Below are 14,828 nucleotides of genomic sequence, written 5' to 3' on the forward strand. Positions count from 1 at the left end.
TAAAATGATGTGTCGAATGAAAACCGAGACGACTGCATTCAAATATAAATAGTGGGGGGAAATATGCCTATTTCAATAATATTGAAATATATTTCTTGTTCATTCAATTGAGTTCTATTTTGCTACTTGTAGGCTACTGTCTGTAATTTGTCCAAATTTATTTCATGATGGGTAGCCTAACAGGTGCGCAATGATGCGCCAAATCGGTGATTTAGTGCATCTTTATTGGGTGAGCAATACAATAAACCGCCTCAAGAATGTGCAGCAGTAGGTGGAAATAGCTGATCCGTCGTCAGTATAGTGAAATAATTGTAACGTTAAAGTAAGATTTGAATGGAGAAAGCTGATCCGAGAGCAGTGCTCCCTTTCTTTCTTTCTTTCTTTCTTTCGATCTTATATCAGTATCCACCCATGTTCCAAGGACGCATTTAGCGACGGTTCTCTCTTCGTGGTGTTTTGTGAAACGCATTTTTTACATCTTCGGCTGTTGTACGAAACACTCCTAATCCTAAATTCCATCGCTATCAGGAAACCGGGCCCTGAGCATTTCAACAGCAAAAAGAGGATCAGGAAAATAAATTATGAAAAATATATTTTGGAGTTATTTTCATTACATAAACACAGTGATGATTTAAGACTTATGTCATAGAAAGCACATGTTCAACTTCATAAAAAACAAGTTTTCCAATCTCAAGACATTAAATAAATAAAAAGTACTATAGTATGTGCCTACTATGTGCCAAATAAAGTAACAGGGTTGACTGTAACAGAGTTGACTGTAACAGAGTTGACTGTAACAGGGTTGACTGTAACTGGGTTGACTGTAACATAGTTGACTAACAGGGTTGACTGTTCCAGGGTTGACTGTAACAGAGTTGACTGTAGCAGAGTTGACTGTAGAAGAGTTGACTGTAACAGGGTTGACAATTTCATCTCAAATCAGCCATGAATCCCCTTGTGAAGCTTGTTGTGTGCAACAGGGAGTGGCAATTGAATGCAAGCTACACATGTTTTTGTTGTTGAAATTGTTAAAACATTTCTAGCCTGTAATTAAAGTACAAACCATTCACCTATTAGCAATAGACTGTTGATTGGTTAGCTGTGTTTCTGTAGCCCACATGTGTGCGTAGTTTTGCACATCAAATGCCAAATGGATTGATGCAAATAATCATGATATCTTTCTGCCAGGTATCTTTCTGCGGCATAGGCTACCTTTCCATCTACCAGAAGGCGGTTATCATTAGTATCGCTAACACCTACACATACTGTAGTGGTAGACATACGCTTGCAGAGCACACACACAGCCACAGCCATTCCAGTGATTGTTTATTGTGGAGGTTATATGAGCTCGGTGGAGCTCCGTGTACTTTGTATCGACATATATATGGAATAAACCTTTATTCTGTGATTTACCCTCCTGTGCCTGACTCCGTCCAAATCCCACGCCACACCAAAGCTTCTGTGCGGGATTCTCTACGTATATTTTCTACGTAGCTGCTGCACCCTCCTTTCATGTTTACATTTTTTTTTATCTTGCTAGTTAGCAAGTTACAGTGACAGCATGGAATTCAAATGAGGAGATGGACAGGTGAGAGAGGGAAAAGATAATCTCCATTTAAGTAATCCATGTCTCTGTCATGGCCAAAAAGTCTAGGGACTGAAGGGCAGCATAGGCTAAGATGACTGCAGATGACCGCAGATCGGCAGTTCCAAACACTGCCGGAGACCAGGAATTCCACATGGGCTGTGCGCGCAGGGTAACATTAGTTAGAAGGGTTGCAGCCACGGACAGTGGGGCGCAATGGGCGTCTGTAAAACCTACAAGCAGAGGAGCGAAAGGGGAATAGAAAACACACACATAGTTGACAAAGCTACAAAATATCAAAAATGATATAATCTAAAAATAACGAAGATACTTAAATGAGAGAGTGGTGAGGAGCCTTCCTCTCTTTCCTTCCTCCAATAACTCTGTAGAAAAACTTGGTAGAGAACCATCTTTGTTTCGCGACAGTCTTCGTTTTGGCGACAACACTGGCGCTTGACAAGACCGCCGCTTACAGCTGCTGCTGAAAAAATAGGGGAGACTGAAGTACTAATTGCTGATTGCCTAGCAGAGGTGATGAAAATCACCCCCTACATGACAACAGGACTACGATTAGAAAGACAATTACACAAACAGGCCTGAAAACTAATCTGAGTCCGCAGCAATAGTCACAAGTACTGACCAATCAGACAGTTCAAACAACAATGATTAAGTAAGCTACTAGGTAGAGAGACAGCACTTGAATTCAGTTGCCCTAGCAACAACTTATTGTATCAAAAAAGACACTTGCTACTCTTGTAGGAGCTGATGTCCTTCTTAGATGAGGCACTAAGACTGGGGTACTGAGACTGGGGTACTGAGACTGGGACACTGAGACTGGGGTACTGAGACTGGGGTACTGAGACTGGGGTACTGAGACTGGGACACTGAGACTGGGACACTGAGACTGGGGTACTGAGACTGGGACACTGAGACTGGGGTACTGAGACTGGGACACTGAGACTGGGACACTGAGACTGGGGCTCTAAGACTGGGGTACTGAGACTGGGGTACTGAGACTGGGACACTGAGACTGGGACACTGAGACTGGGACACTGAGACTGGGGTACTAAGACTGGGACACTGAGACTGGGGTACTGAGACTGGGACACTGAGACTGGGACACTGAGACTGGGGTACTAAGACTGGGTTACTGAGACTGGGACACTGAGACTGGGGTACTAAGACTGGGGTACTGAGACTTGGGCACTAAGAAAGGGGTACTGAGACTGGGACACAGACTGGGGTACTAAGACTGGGGTACTAAGACTGGGGTACTAAGACTGGGGTACTAAGACTGGGGTACTGAGACTGGGGCACTGAGACTGGGGCACTGAGACTGGGCTCTAAGAAAGGGGTACTGAGACTGGGACACAGACTGGGGTACTAAGACTGAGGTACTAAGACTGGGGTACTAAGACTGGGGTACTGAGACTGGGGTACTGAGACTAGGTTCAAGTGAGGCGCCTTAAATAGTCAGGGAAGACAGGTAAGGGCAATCCCTCTTAAAACACCCAACACTAACCAAGACTATTACACAAATTGCCTGAAATGTTTTTACATATCTGCTGCTCAACCTCCCCCTCCCTTCACGGAAATATCACATTTACATAAGTATTCAGACCCTTTACTCAGTACTTTGTTGATGCACCTTTGGCAGTGATTACAGCCTCAAGTCTTCTTGAGTAGGATGCTACAAGATTGGCACACCTTAATTTGGGGAGTTTCTCCCATTCTTCTCTGCAGATCGTCTCAAGCTCTGTAAGGTTGGATGGGGAGTGTTGCTGCACAGCTATTTTCAGGTCTCTCCAGAGATGTTAGATCGGGTTCAAGTCCGGGCTGTGGCTGGGCCACTCAAGGACATTCAGTGACATGATCCGAAGCCACTCAGCACCCCAGTCTGAGGTCCTGAGTGCTCTGGAGCAGGTTTTCATCAAGGATCTCTATGTACTTTCCTCCGTTAATCTTTCCTTCGATCCTGACTAGTCTTCCAGTCCCTGCCACTGAAAAACATACCCACAGCATGATGCTGCCACCACCATGCTTCACTGTAGGGATGGTGCCAGGTTTCCTCCAGACGTGATGCTTGGCATTCAGGCCAAAGATTTCAATCTTGGTTTCATCAGACCAGAGGCATTCAGGCCAAAGAGTTCAATCTTGGTTTCATCAGACCAGAAAATCTTGTTTCTCATGGTCTAAGAGTCTTTTAGGTGCCTTTTGGCAAACTCCATGCAGGCTGTCATGTGCCTTTTACTGAGGAATGGCTTCCGTCTGGCCACTCTACCATAAAGGTCTGATTGGTGGAGTGCTGCAGAGATGGTTGTCCTTCTGGAAGGTTCTCCCCATCTCACTGAGGAACTCTGGAGCTCTGTCAGAGTGACCATCGGGTTCTTGGTCACCTCCCTGACCAAGGCCCTTCTCCCCCGATTGCTCAGTCTGGCCAGGCGGCCAGCTCTCGGAAGGGTCTTGGTGGTTCCAATCTACTTCCATTTAAGAATGATGGAGGCCACAGTGTTTTTGGGGACCTTCAATGCTGCAGACATTTTTGGTACCTTCCCAGATCTACGGACAATTCCCTTCGACCTCATGGCTTGGTTTTTGCTCTGACATGCGCTGTCAACTGTGGGACCTTATATAGACAGGTGTGTGCCTTATTGCTATTTAGACCGCCTGTCTGTGTCTTGCTTGTGTTTGATATGCTACCTATAAATAGCTTGCCTAAATATACTGCCTGTTTGTGTCTTGCTTATGTTAGCAATAGCCTACTGCTACAACAGACAAAGAAGTTGATCATATCTATTGTACAACACGTCAAAGTATGTAGACTAAGCTAAACTAGACAAAAAGGTGTCCGATCACCGCTGCTGGGAGGAAGGATGGGGAAGCAGAGTGAGCAGCAACTACATACAAAAATCTACGTAGAGAATCCTGCACATGTGTAGAAACAGGTTGGAGAATAGTCTGATCTGCAGCCACAAGAAGAAAAACAGGTGGAGAATAGTCTGATCTGCAGCCACAAGAAGAAAAAACAGGTCGGAGAATAGTCTGATCTGCAGCCACAAGAAGAAAAAACAGGTCAGAGAATAGTCTGATCTGCAGCCACAAGAAGAAAAAACAGGTCAGAGAATAGTCTGATCTGCAGCCACACCGAATAAAAGAATATTACTTTTTAAACAAAATCTCTGAGCATTTGAATTAGTATAAAATAATATAATTTCCCAATTGTTTTAGCATACAACACAGCTCAGTATTTGTATTATCCAGGCTCTGTCGTAGCCGGCCGCGACCGGGAGACCCATGGGGCGGCGTGCAATTGGCCCAGCGTCGTCCAGGGTAGGGGAGGGAATGGCCGGCAGGGATGTAGCTCAGTTGATAGAGCATGGCGTTTGCAACGCCAGGGTTGTGGGTTCGATTCCCACAGGGGGTATGAAAAATAATAATGTATGCACTAACTGTAAGTCGCTCTGGATAAGAGCGTCTGCTAAATGACGTAAATGTAAATGTATTATTTATTTGATACAGTCTTTTTTGGTCATCTTCATCAAGGTTGCCAATCATTTTGGAGGTGACTGCATTTCTAAGCAGTAGGCAAGACAAGTTTCAGACACATAAGCTTTTTATTAATTGTGCTGTCAATGTTCACTTGAACCACGTGTAAAGGATGTCTGCTTGCTTAGCGAGTACCGACTGCCCTCCTGAAACATATTACCCAGTCATGCCACCCAAAAGCTAGCATAAGTGGAGAAACTAAAAGATCCTCATCTGCTACACCCCCCCAAACTCACACCACTGTGACCCCCTAGATAGCTCTCACACCACTGTGACCCCCTAGATAGCTCTACACGCACTGTGACCTCCTAGATAGCTCTCACGCCACTGTGACCCCCTAGATAGCTCTCACGCCACTGTGACCCCCTAGATAGCTCTCACGCCACTGTGACCCCCTAGGTTGCTCTCACGCCACTGTGACCCCCTAGATAGCTCTCACGCCACTGTGACCCCCTAGATAGCTCTCACGTCACTGTGACCCCCTAGGTAGCTCTCACGCCACTGTGACCCCCTAGATAGCTCTCACGCCACTGTGACCCCCTAGTTTGCTCTCACGCCACTGTGACCCCCTAGATTGCTCTCACGCCACTGTGACCTCCTAGGTAGCTCTCACGCCACTGTGACCCCCTAGATAGCTCTCACGCCACTGTGACCCCCCTAGATAGCTCTCACGCCACTGTGACCTCCTAGGTAGCTCTCACGCCACTGTGACCCCCTAGATAGCTCTCACGCCACTGTGACCTCCTAGATAGCTCTCACGCCACTGTGACCCCCTAGATAGCTCTCACGCCACTGTGACCCCCTAGATTGCTCTCACGCCACTGTGACCCCCTAGATAGCTCTCACGCCACTGTGACCCCCTAGATAGCTCTCACGCCACTGTGACCCCCTAGATTGCTCTCACGCCACTTTGACCCCCTAGATTTCTCTCACACCACTGTGACCCCCTAGGTAGCTCTCACGTCACTGTGACCTCCTAGACAGCTCTCACGCCACTGTGACCCCCTAGATAGCTCTCACGCCACTGTGACCCCCTAGATAGCTCTCACGCCACTGTGACCCCCTAGATAGCTCTCACGCCACTGTGACCCCCTAGAACTCTCTCACACCACTGTGACCCCCTAGGTAGCTCTCACGCCACTGTGACCCCCTAGATAGCTCTCACGCCACTGTGACCCCCTAGATAGCTCTCACGCCACTGTGACCCCCTAGATTGCTCTCACGCCACTGTGACCCCCTAGTTAGCTCTCACGCCACTTTGACCCCCCTAGATTGCTCTCACGCCACTGTGACCTCCTAGATAGCTCTCACGCCACTGTGACCCCCTAGATAGCTCTCACGCCACTGTGACCCCCTAGATAGCTCTCACGCCACTGTGACCCCCTAGATAGCTCTCACGCCACTGTGACCCCCTAGATAGCTCTCACGCCACTGTGACCCCCTAGATAGCTCTCACGCCACTGTGACCCCCTAGAAAGCTTCGTCAGCATAGCAGAGGCTTCACACTTTTATGAGACGGCTATAAATAGAATCCACAGACTGTTTGGCCTTTAGGTTGGAATAAAGGCCAATCAGTTAGTCAAAACAGACTAGATACGTGGTGTCAGATACATGGTGTCAGATCCACGGTGTCAGATGCATGGTGTCAGATGCATGGTGTCAGATACATGGTGTCAGATACATGGTGTCACATACATGGTGTCAGATAAAGGGGTGTCAGATGCATGGTGTCAGATACATGGTGTCAGATACATGGTGTCAGATACATGGTGTCAGATACATGGTGTCAGATACATGGTGTTAGATACATGGTGTTAGATATATGGTGTCCGATACATGGTGTCAGATACATGGTGTCAGATACATGGTGTTGGAACGGTGAGCAGTTACCCAGTCTGCAAGATTACATTAAGTTGCAGGTTTTGTGACATCTGTGGTTCTTAAGCAAATGGCCACCCTCCATGCTGACTACATTGCAGACGCATGCCAGATCTCAGAACGCCTGGATTGATGTTTAGGATAGTTCACCCAAATGACATGTTGGTTTCCTTACCTGTAAGCAGTCTATGGACAAGGTATGACAGCAATCCATGCTTGGGTTTAGTTTCCCTGGCACTGTTTCCAAATGCTACCGTTTTAGCATTTGTGTCACAATTCCCGTTCAAGTCATGGGACCGATATTAGCATTTTTCGGGCATCATGTCCAAATAATTCGAAAGTATCAAAAATGTATTGTGAAGCTCAACAAAGTCACTTATAGATGATTTGAACATGATGCGTGAAAAGTGTCTCAGGAAAACTCCTGTCTGTGGTGATAAACTAATTTGTGATCACAGACTGGGTCATTTAAAGCACCCTTAAAATGTACTGGATCAAGAGTTACTATCCGATCCTCCCAAGGCCCTGCTAAAATACGTCAAATATTTACAATAATAGTTTTATAATGACAGTTTAACTGCTTAATAACATCAGGCCGTTATTAACAGTATATCAGGGGCCTTCAACTCCTGTTCTGGACAGCCCATCCACATGGTGTGCAGGCTTTTATTCCAGCCCAGCACTAACACAGCGGGTTCAGCTACTCTTCCTGGGGTCCTGCAACATTAAGGCAGTTATATACAATTTAAAATACATGACATTATATTTCATAACACTTTACCCAATACATTTAGTGTGTTCCCTCAGGCCACTACTCCACTATCACATATTTACAATACAACATCCATGTGTACGTGTGTGTAGAGTGAGTGTTTATATGTATGTGTGTATGTGCCTGTGTGTGTGTCTCTTCACAGTCCCTGCTGTTCCACAAGGTGTATTTTTACCTGTTTTTTAAATCTGATTCTACTGCTTGCATCAGTTACCTGATGTGGAATAGAGTTCCATGAAGTCATGGCTCTATGTAGTATTGTGCGCCTCCAATAGTCCGTTCTGGACTTGGGGACTGTGAAGAGACCTCTGGTGGCATGTCTTGTGGGGTATGCATGGGTGTCCGTACATTCAGCTCGTCGACACCTCTCACAAAAACAGGCAGTGATGAAGTCAATCTCATTCCACTCTGAGCCAGGAGAGACTGACATGCACGTCATCAATGTCAGCTCTCCATGTACTTTTAAGGGCCAGCTGTGCTGCCCTGTTCTGAGCCAACTGCATTTTCCCCAAGTCCCTCTTTGTGGCACCTGACCACACTACTGAACAGTAGTCTTGGTGCGACAAAACTAGGGGCCTGTAGGACCTGCCTTGTTGATAGTGTTGTTAAGAAGGCAGAGCAGCGCTTAATTATGGACATAGTTCTCCCCATCTTAGCTACTGTTGTATCAGTATGCTTTGACCATGACAGTCTATAATCCAGGGTTACTCCAAGCAGTTTAGTCACCTCAACTTGCTCAATTTCCACATTATTCATTACGAGATGTAGTTGAGGTTTAGGGTTTAGTGAATGATTTGACCGTATACTGTGGACCACAGAGAGATTCGATACAGGCCAGCACATTATTTTGACCTTATAAGTCGACCATGAGGTCCTCACATTGCTGACACCGTAATAGATTTATAGCGAGATATTTGACCTGGAAAATAAAATCTGAATTAGCCAAGCTTGGTTGTTATGTGGATCCTTGCCAAAGCATGCCCCCGTCTCTCCATAGCATGTGACATTTCACATCCAGATTTAGATTTTGACTGGCTGTGACATGTTAATGGTTTGAATCATGTAGAAAAATGCTGACGTGAGCCAAGGCGCTGGGGTGTCTCAGCCAAACTCCTGTCTGTGGTGATAAAACTACTTTGCGAGCACAGACTGTCGTTTAAAGCACCCTTGAAATGTATTGGATCAAGAGTTACTATCCGATCCTCCCAAGGCCCTGCTAAAATACATCAAATATGTACAATGAGTTTTATAATGATAGTTTACTCAACTGCTTAATGACATCTGGCAGTTAATAACAGTATATCAGGGGCCTGCAACTCCTGTTCTGGACAGCCCATCTACATGGTGTGCAGGCTTTTATTCCACCCCAGCACTAACACAGCAGGTTCAGCGAAATCAAGTAATCATAATCTTCAATTTAGCCCTTAATTACTTGAAATCAGGTTCAGTATGTTAGGCTGCGTTTAGACAGGCAGCCCAATTCTGATCTTTTTTCAATAAATGGTCTTTTGACCAATCAGATCAGCTTTCTAAAAGATTGATGTGACTCATTCAAATATTTTGGGGTGGGGTTTGCACACAATTGTTTTTGTGCATCCGTCAGTGAGTGTCATTCCTGTTCATTACATTTACATTACATTTGAGTCATTTAGCAGATATCTTATCCAGAGCGACTTACAGTTAGTGAGTGCATACATTTTTCATACTGGCCCCCCGTGGAAATCGAACCCACAACCCTGGCGTTGCAAGCGCCACGCTGTACCAACTGAGCTACACGAGACCACATCTAATCTCTTGTGTTATGCCACTACATTTGATATACGATTATAGCCAGTGACGGTGTCTTGTGAAAGACTCACGCATGGCCTTGTATCAATAGAGAACGGTTGACTAAGTCAGTGGTTCTCAATTCTCTCCCCCCTATGGCACTTTATTTTTGTATTTCTGACACACCTGTTTCTAAACATGGCCATATTGGGCTTGTAAATGATCTGTTGCTTTGGTTCGCTTCTTGTAACTCTGACGTCGACTGTATGGGATCAACTTGGAGTTTCAAGAAACAGCTCAGCAGATGTGGTTTGATACCATCTCTATGACGGAGGGTCATAAAGCAAATCCCTAATGACTTCAGGCTGCATGTATTTCTGACACCTAGTTACACACGTTGGCCATGGCGAAGGTCACTGACAGAGGGTAAAACGGTTGTCTACGTCTTGCAACTGACATTTATGCAATTTAGTATGTTTGTCCAAAGAAAAGTTGGTGAAAAACACAACAGCTCCCCATTTGATCCAAGTGTTCATCCTTGTAAATGCATTAGATTCATATTACATTTAGCCCTCCAATGACTTCACACTGCATGCTGAAAAGTGAAGACCTCATAACCTATCAGCAGCGGTGTGTGGGTAAAATCACTGGGAAATGTGTTGTGATAATTGACCTACAGCACGGTCAAGCACGTTAATGTTTACGACATTTTCGGACTACTAAACAACTGTTGATTTAGAACCACAGAGATTGACACTTTTGTTTGGTGCGCCAGGACAATTCACAGTTGAGCTCACTCAGTTTAGCTCAACACTGATTGGCTACTATTGTATAAAAAAAATATATCAAGGGAGGCCAAATGTTCGCTGGCTACCCTTGCATTCATTCCTACGGTCGGCAACATGTCATACTCTTTTTGACCAGACAGCATCAGATAGATGGCCTACACATACAGAGACAGAGGGGGCGCTGTTTCGCTCGCTCGGATGCTTTCTCCGGTGAGATACATTCAGCCTCTTGCGACTTGAAGGACAATTATGAAACACAGATAGACGAAAGATAAATAATGTACATTTTTTATTGGACATTTTTTTGGGGGGGAAGCCTGGCTTCCCTTGGCTTCCATGAATACACGCCACTGGTGCCCATAGGGCTGGGGATCAGAAATGTCTGGAGCGAGAAAGGCAGGTTGAGGTTACCAGGGTTAATAGAGCAGAGGGTGTCATTGATGTGGATTTTTTAGATTGGTACAGCGCCGTTGCTAGGCAAGAACTTAATTAATTCCTTTCACTAGGTTTGTGTGTGTGTAAAATGGGCATCTGACCTATCATCGGATCAAATTCTACAGATGTCTTATCTTATCAGCCTCTTGCTGGGGGAATTATGAAACAGAGAGACGAAATATAAGTTATGTTATATGTTTATTTTTAATTGGTCCATTTTTTTGGGAAGCCTGGCTTCCCTTGGCATCCATGAATACACACCACTGTAACCTATGCTGTGGAATACAGAGAGATATAATACAGGCCAGCACATTATTTTGACCTTATTCGTTGACCATGAGGTCCTCACATTACTGACACCAAAATAGATTTACAGCGAGATATGAAACCTGGAAAATAAAATCTGAATTAGCCAAGCTAGGTTGTTATGTGGATCCATGCCAGAGCATGTGACATTTCACATCCAGATTTAGATTTTTACTGGCTGTGACATTTGAATGGATTGAATCATGTAAAGAAAATGCTGACGTGAGCCAAAGCGCTGGGGGTGTCTCAGGCAAACTCCTGTCTGTGGTGATAAAACTACTTTGCGAGCACAGACTGAGTCATTTAAAGCACCCTTCAAATGTATTGGATGAAGAGGTGCTATCCTCCCAAGGCAAAGCCAAAATATGTACAATAACAGTTTTATAATGACAGTTTACTCTACTGCATAATGACTTCTGTCAGTTAATAACAGAATATCAGGGGCCTGCAACTCCTGTTCTTGACAGCCCATCTACATGGTTTGCAGGCTTTTATTCCACCCCAGCACTAACACAGTGGGTTCAGCTAAATCAAGTAATCATAATCTACAATGTAGCCCTTAATTACTTAAAATCAGGTTCAGTATGTTAGGCTGCGTTTAGACAGGCAGCCCAATTCTGATCTCTTTTTCAATAATTGGTCTTTTGACCAATCAGATAAGCTTTTAAAAAGATCTGATGTGAAAATATCTGATGTGATTGGTCAAAATACCAGTGAGGGAGTTCTATTAATGTCCAGTGCATGCCCCAGGTGAAGCGGCTTAGTTTTGATTGCATTAGTTTTGGAACCAGGCTTCCTCCCGGGTGTGAGCTCGTCTCAAAACAAAAGTGAATTAATTAAGCACGTGGAGTGATGAGGACGATTCTGTGTTTTCACATACAAAAGTGATTACTTTTGATAAAATGGCTTTATCTGCCTTCCCAGTGAAAACTAGTTTGAAAATTCAAACATATATTTGATGGAAAAGAGATGTTGTATGTTTTCTGAATGATGAATCACGTTGCCTTGTTGACAACAGGACCGAGTGGCGCAGATTACCGTTAGATTTGAGAAGAGCGCCCCTCCTTCGCCGCTTTTGCCCGTTCGCATCACATCGTTCGCTAAGATGAAACTTGGCTGCAATAAACAATAAAAACAAACATGTCTTTCTCTTGCTCACCTCTAACTCCCAACTGGCACTATTCAACAAACATGTCTTTCTCTTGCTCACCTCTAACTCCCAACTGGCACTATTCAACACACATTTAAACACCTGAGGTGCATTCAGTTCACTTGAATGTTTGCTACGTTGTGGAAGGGTTTGTACTGAACGACACGTAGAGAAAATGTTTTAAAGCAGGTTTAGGCAATTCTACACATTTTGGGGCAGAGATCGTTTTTTTTGTTGTTGCACTTTTAAGCCTATTTCCTTCAATTCTACCCATTTTGCCTTGGAGTGGAGAGAAATGTTGGCAGTTTTTAAAGCTAATTTCTTGCAATTCTACACGTTGCCTTGACTTATGCCATGTTAATGATATCTGAGTGAGAGTGAATAACAAAATCAATGGGGGCCCCCTGGTGGTCAGGGGTCCTCGGCATGTGCCCTACATGCCCGGTCGGTATTCGGCCATGATTACTACAAGTTTAGATAGCTGGCTAGACTACCTTACCAATCTAAACATTGTTAGATGACATGGCTAATTGAGTGACTGTCAGTGACTGTAAAAAACAAGAGAAAAACTGCTGATGCACAACTAAATTTCGAACTTGCACCTTATTCCACCGTTCTAACTCTTAACAGTAAGTTGAGAATCCCGACTGAATCCCCATAGCGACCGCTGGGGGCCCGTAGCGACTGCTTATGTCACTTATGCTTGGAGCCGGCCCTGCAGGAGTACATATTCCATTTTTTGCACATTAAAATAACTTAATGTCATAAACATTTAGTCTGCATGGTGTTAATGTTCTCTCCACCCACAAACACGGCAAGTAAATATCTTGTCTAATAACAGTGGCATCGGTGCCAGAATTAGGCTGTGTTGGCAGATATACCAAACAATAAACCTTGGCTGTAGTGAAGACGAGAGCACAGTCCAAGAAATGAAAAGGCCTTGATGGGGTCCTTCCAGATGGTCAGCCCCCTGCTCAACTACTGCATCCAGTAGCTCCACCCTATTGAGGGTCTTGTACTGATGTGCTGGGTGGACACTGAACCTGAACGAACAGGGAGTATTCAGGGAGTTGAAATGTTCTGAACATTGCTGATAGAAAGGTATTGAATAGAGCTGACATGATACCCTATTCTACCTGACAGTCATATCTGTTCTTCACAATATATTTTTGTCTGAATGTTTCACCCTATTGAACATTAATTTAGCTGCACCATATTTGACACAAATAACATTTAAACGTCTATTTGAATGCAGATGTTTGAAAACAGAAGTGATGTGTTTGACATTGAAGAATGTGAAATGCCTGACTTGAAAGAAGAACTTGCTTAATTACATGTATTAAAAATAATGTGTTTCTGCAAGTTCCTACAGCTGTCTTTTATAAAAGTTATCAAAATTGTAACGTAAAGGATTAATTCAAATATAATGTAAATGTAAAGGAATCTGTTACTTTATTGTAACTATTCCCTATTCATGTTACATCACTTTTATTGAAGCCAGTTCAGCTGCTAAGCGGTTTACTTCAGAGTGTAATAAAAGTCTGAGGCAGTTATATCGCTGTCAGCAATATGAGTGGATAAGATGATTGAAATACTGGTATGGTGTTATGTAAGTCATAAGAATCCTACTGGACCGTTTTAGCCAACTGAAATGTGAGACAAATAGAAGCTCCTTCAGCATCTTCAATAGATCATACTGTAGATAAAAACTACACATAACATTTAAAAGTTTTATAAGCTGTAATTGAAATTATAAATGTTTCTGTTCTAGCTTTTAAATATTAATTTAAATCTGTTCTTGTTTTATTTAATATGGTTCTACCAGGGTGATAAATCAAACTAAGCAAGGCACGAGGTAACGGCCAACTCCGTAACAAGTATGAGGTGAGGAGACAGTTCAGATGTGTTTACAAGCTAAATAATAGAAATAATAGGTGAACATATATAAATTTGTTGATGAGGATTAATGCCACTAAAATGGAACTAAATAAGGTCAGATTAGATTTCATGAAACCTATTTTAGAGTAGTGGGGCAACATGGACTCACTCCATTACAGTATATAAGGTTCAGTAGAAGTAACATTGGAATACATTTGATAAATCAAACTTCTGATATTGTTATAACTATTAGTAATGAAATATCTCTTATGTAAATTCAGTAAAATTCAATTAAGGGACAAATATGACATTAAAAAGTCATGTAATGGGAGTGTGGTGGTCCTGGAAGTGGGAGGTGCTAGTTAGGGACAGACACACAGGTCTGGGGGGGAGGTCTCTCCTACAGTCCATGTCCTTCCCCAGAGTGGTCCATAATTAACTTCTGCTTGGTTAGCACTTCCAACCAGATATAAGGAGGCTGAGGCCCCAGCATCTATAAGTCAGATACCTTCTTCCTCTGTGGTAAGACCTCTCCACCTCCTTAGATTTCTACATTTGTCTCATCTTTGCACTCAGCATCTGAGGCAGTAACTATCTGCCCTGTTTGAATTGAGTTCTGCATGTCTCTTGTAAGATTTGACAATATGATATCAAGTGGCATTGGTTTACAGTGTAAAACAAATATATATATCCTTTACCGTCAAAAGCGGTGCTCCTGCACTT

This window comes from Coregonus clupeaformis, unplaced genomic scaffold (genome assembly GCF_020615455.1).
Source record: "Coregonus clupeaformis isolate EN_2021a unplaced genomic scaffold, ASM2061545v1 scaf1108, whole genome shotgun sequence".
Taxonomy (NCBI): domain Eukaryota; kingdom Metazoa; phylum Chordata; class Actinopteri; order Salmoniformes; family Salmonidae; genus Coregonus; species Coregonus clupeaformis.